Below are 5,677 nucleotides of genomic sequence, written 5' to 3' on the forward strand. Positions count from 1 at the left end.
ATTTTGGATCTTTCTACTCATAGTCATCAATCTTTAACTATAACATTAAAGCACATTAATCAAACATAACTATAACATTAAATCAAGTATTCAACAAAATAACACATCATTATAACTTTATTATTAAATATGATAAAATGGCGCGCATGGCATTAAAAGAGTATGGAACTTAAAACTTTCAATTACGCAGGAAAAATGGAGTTCTCCATTAAATACTAGAAAATGGTTGAACATATTGATAAAATCATAAAGACATGTTAAAAGAGAAATGTCTATTTCTAGAAATAAATATGATGAAAATGTTAATAAAATCTTAACTAAAGGCTTAATTCTATATTAAACTCACTAAAACATCATTACACTAAAGCGATATTTACTTTACATTTCCTGAAGAAGACATTAGTGGATATATTGGACTTTTTACTTCCAAAAGATATTGGTAGTTGTATTGGAATTTTTAATTGGACATGTAGACACCTTTACTTCAAGACTTTTTATCCTTTTTGCACAAGAGGAGGAAAGTGAAAGGCTCAACAAAGAAGTATAGTTTTATAAGAATACCATGGATTTAAGAGTAAAAGGCTCAATAGACAACTATGGATTTATAAGAATAGCACGGATTTATAATAAATTCTTTACATTAATTACCTAAAATGCTTTCCATTCCACTTGTAACGTACCCGTAAAATGGGAGTGTTTGGAAAGAAGAGTAGGTTTACAGTGCAATCCATCCATCCATGTTCCACGGAAAATAAAAAACATATTCATAATCACAGACAGCGTAACTAAAGTCGAAAGTTGATAAAGGCAGCCATCTGACTGGTCGTTGGGAGTTGTGAGATTAAAAAAAATTATTGTCCTCAGAGACGCATATGATCTGATCGAGAGTAGGACCACTATCATGACTGCACATCCAATAGTTACTCGGGCTTTCCAAAAGCTGTCCATGGCAGCTATCCTTCTCGCCGACCTAACGATTTATACTTCTACAAAATACCGGGTTACGAAGTTCAATGTCTGTTTCAACAATTTGCAGGTCTGATATAACAAAGAATGCCACGCGACATGACGATCTCGGGACAAATCTGGTCACTTGTAGGGCTTTTGACAGTAATCCATAATGCATTACCTACACAGGTACGCCGTTTGTTACAGGGATGGTGGAATTCTCTCAAGGATTTCTACAGTCCAAACTCGTATCTGGAGATTCCAGAATTCAATGGCTACTCTTGCGGCGTAGAGGTGAACGAGCTCTACAGAAACGTGCAGCTCTATCTCAGCAGCCTCGATGTGGCTGCCCATTCCAGGAGAGTGACCGTCGCCAGGGCCAAAAACATTACGTGCCTGTCCTTCACGCCCGCCGCGAACCACACCATGGAAGACACCTTCCGCGGATCGAAGCTCTGGTGGACGCATCGTGTGGAGACGCCGGGTGACGATTTACTCGAGGAAAGACGGAGCTTCACGCTCTAAATCAAGAAACGAGACCGAGCCGGGGTGCTCTCGGCTTACCTACGGCATTTGGAGAAACAAGCGGAGGACTTCGATAGCCGGAGCCGCGACCGGAAGCTATATACCAATAACGGCCACGGGTCCCGTGACTGCCGGTGGATCGCGGTGCCGTTCAGGCACCCGGCCACGTTCTCTACGCTGGCGCTCGACCCGGAGCTGAAGGAAAATATCAAGGCGGACCTCGATTTGTTCGGGCAGGGTAAAGAGTTTTCTCACCGCGTCGAGCGGCCCTGGAAACGTGGGTATCTTCTCCATGGCCCGCCCGGAACCGGCAAATCGAGCCTGATCGCCGCCATGGCGAATTACCTTCACTACGATGTGTACGACCTGGAATTGACGAAAGCGACAGACAATTCCGAGCTCAGGGCGCTTCTGATCCAAACGGCGAACAAATCCATGATCGTCATAGAGGACATCGATTGCTCAACCCATCTCTCGGAGCGGGCACCCACCAGGCGTGTTCCAGCTGCAACCCGAAACGAGAGCAGAAAATGGGTCGATTTTTCTGATGATCAAGACGATACCCGCGTGACGCTCTCGGGTCTGCTCAATTTCACGGACGGGCTCTGGTCGTGCTGTGGCGAGGAGCGCATCATAGTCTTCACCACGAATCACAACAACAATATCGATCCGGCGCTCGTCCGGTCCGGCAGAATGGACATGCATATCCTGCTGTCCACCGCTGGATTCCCGGCTTTCAAATGCCTGGCGTTCAATTATTTGGGAATCGAAGATCACGAGCTGTTCTCCATAGTTGAGCAGAGCATACAGGCCGGGGGAGCATTGACACCTGCAGAGATTAGCGAAATTCTGATAAAGAATAAGGACGACCCGCATAATGCATTGAAGGCCGTGGTTTTTGCTCTTCATCACAGTATTGCCAGAAAGGAAATCGCTGAGGATGAGGGCGACAAAAGCTGCCCTTCGGTGGAGAAAATAGAGAAGGGGCATGCAGTTAAGTTGTTGAGAAGTGGTTCGGGCTTAGAAGTCGATCGGCATTCTGAGAAGAGTAATGAGAATGGGCAATTTAGGAGATCAAAGTCAGAAAAACCCATTGCAACTTGGCAGAAAAAGGTACGGTATATGATCAAAATGAAGAGGCTGTCGCAGCATAGCATGGATCATCTGATTTTTTCATAGAAAAAGAGGTGAACGCGCACCATAGATCTTTCATCTGAAATCCAATTCAAAGGCTTCTATAACTTTCATTCTACAGCATGGTTTTTTTCCACATTAATCTTATTACTTATATTTTGATAGTTACACTTGAGATGTAACCACGCAGTAACCATGGTCTGCATTGATGTCAATGGTGTCAAATTTATATCAGTTAATGTATAAGTAAATATTTGGGATCGGGTATGTTGTAATTATATGAGAATAAGTTTTGAAAATTATTGATGTCTTCTTAATTTAAATGAACGACCTTTATCAAATTTCTGTTTGTTTATAAAAAAAATTTCAAAGAGTAGGTAAATTAATTATTTATTATTTTAAAAATGAATTATTAGTAAAGATTTATTTTAAGAATAGATCTAGGTATAAAAAAAATTTATCCTTAATTTTTTTAATTTTTAAAGTGTAAAATACAACGTGTTTTTTTCCATGATTTAATTTTGTATTTTTGAATGCTAAATAGAGTATATATAGGACCAAATAAAAAAATTTAACTAGAAAAACTTAATTTTCTTCTATATATAGATATATATGAAGTTGATATCGACATAAATTAGTTAATATAGATCTTCAAATAGTTTATTTAAATCTCTTGTTAGACTATTTTGAAAAGTATAATCTCTTGCTAGACTATTTTGAAAAGTATAAGATTTAAACATCTACACATTTTTTCCACATTAATTTACGACATATTCTTTTTTAGAACATACTTTTTATTGTACTTTTATTTTAAAGGGGCAAAACATCCCCTCATACTATGGAATGAGCCTCTAGGCTCAATGAGCCTCTTGCCCCAATAATCATTTTTATAAAATTTAAGATTTTTCAATTATGTATAAAAATTAGAAGAAAAAATATTTTAATTTTTTAAATATGAATTATTTTAAATTTTCATAGAACTTATAAATTTGATAGAAATATTTTTACTTGAAAAGAATAAATATTTTAAATTTGTAATTTAAATGTTATATTAGTGTTTTAGTATTAATTTTTTTTTTTGTAAGCTGAGGTGGTACTCTTTCTATTACTGGATAGAAAATAAAACATTACATCATATCAAAAAACTTGCAGACCCGCCCACATGGGGAAACCGGGTGACTAATCCATCTATAGTTTTTTATGGCCGCCCAAAAATAAAAGGCCCACAGTCTGATAATCTTAGCCAAATAAACCAGGCAATCTTGAGATTTCCTAATACTACTAGTCTGCAGGAAATACATATCTCTATTTAAGTCATGCAAAAAACTATAACCAAAAAGGCAGTTATTTTTTCTAAACATATCTCATGTCAAAGAGTGTCCATCGCTGGTTGCTGACTTGCTCCTTTCTCTGCATCTTGTTGGTCTCCCTTCAGTAGCTGATGAATTGCGTCCAGCTTCTCCTCTTGCCGTGTTTTAGTATTAAATTTTATAACTAATAGGATGTAAATATAATTTTCATTTTGAAAAAAGATGATGTGCCTTATAACCATTTTAGGTTTAGGTACTATGTTACATCTTATTGGTTCTTATTGCTTGGAGGTTTTGTGGTTTTTTACATTATTACATCTTCTTTGAAGCATGAGATTGCCCCACTCATTGCCACAGGACACATTAAGTATCATGGATGTGGTATGATGAGGTAATTTGTACTCAGGCATCCTTTGAATGGAAAGGGTGTTCTAGGGAAGGAGCCAATCCATGGATTGGATACCACCATAGATGCATTTCATGAGAGGAAGATAGCCATAAAACTATATAGTGGTTGTTTGGCCAAAGTGAACGAGAATTGGAAAGATGACGACACATCTCTGAATGTGGATAGCTACATCCAATAAGTGAAGGACCACAGAGTTTTTGAAAATATCATGGTGATTTAGCTCTCTTAAAAATCCCTCATGTGATAAGTGAATACTATATGGGAAATGAAAGGATAGAATGATCTCAAATTAGGCTCCACAAAGATCATATCTTTGAAGAAGGACCCTATTTTTTCAATTCCACTGGTATACATTTGAGATACTGGAAAAAATGATTTAGTCCTAAGAAAGAAACATTCATTGAAGTCTTTGTTTGTATCAAAATGTATTTCCTTAGGAATTCTAGAAATGAGAGACTCTTGAAGGCATTGAAAACACCCTATGTTCCTTTGTTAAAGGTTCATAACTAACTAGAATGGATGATTGCACCTCATATGCTCATATTTGTCTGTATATCAATGTGATTAGAGCACTTCCTGAAGCTATCAACATATGCTACTAGGATATAAAATGGATCCAAACCTTGGGCTATTAGTACGTTCCATTTTAGTACAGAAAATGCCATGAACATAACCATGTATTACAATATTTCCCACTTAATATACATGAGAACGTTGATGTGGGAAAGGAAGGGGTCAATAAGGCTACATCAAGGTTTTGAATAAAATGAAGTCCACTAAGAAAACCCTTATATTAGGGTCCCCAAATTAGGCACACACGTAAAATATAGATTTGTTATATGCTAATGAAGAGGAGGACCCTCCAAAAGAGGAGAGCCCTTATTTGGCACCAAACAAAATCGTACAAAACTCCAAAAGGAAAAAATATAACCAAATTATCTCCACTAAAATCCAATATCTTAGAACAAAACTAGAGATTAAGGAAGTTGAACTTCGAGAGTCTAAGGAAGAATCACATCAAATAGAAATGTAGACTTAAATGATGTAGATTGACATCCCAACCCTCTTATTGTAGCATGGAGAGTATCACTTGGAAGATCTATAATTTCAGTAATTCTAGTAGCTGAAAAAAGAGTTATCTAGGAAGAAATATAAAATCGGTAAGTCGCCCTCAAAGCCTGTTAGAAAGTTGGTGTCACTGCTACAACACCCTCCAAAATTTCACTACATTCAAATTTTGGAGCCTACTATCACCATCATACCTAGTGTCACTTTGATCACCAAACCTTGTCTCATGTTATCCTATGTGCTTCAAGTGTCATTGAATGGTATTAAGTGTCATTGCATTGAT

The 5,677-nt window shown here is 37.4% G+C and overlaps 1 pseudogene; it reads left to right on the forward strand.

Annotated features, from left to right (window-relative positions):
* The first annotated feature begins 1,065 nt into the window (after positions 1–1,065).
* LOC149252822 (AAA-ATPase At4g25835 pseudogene) lies at positions 1,066–2,652 on the forward strand (annotated as a pseudogene).
* The last annotated feature ends 3,025 nt before the right edge of the window (positions 2,653–5,677 follow it).

The sequence above is a fragment of the Pinus tabuliformis genome, chromosome 7, assembly GCF_031772625.1.
Source record: "Pinus tabuliformis cultivar Carrire ecotype Pingquan chromosome 7, CPIR1, whole genome shotgun sequence".
In the NCBI taxonomy this organism is placed as follows: domain Eukaryota; kingdom Viridiplantae; phylum Streptophyta; class Pinopsida; order Pinales; family Pinaceae; genus Pinus; species Pinus tabuliformis.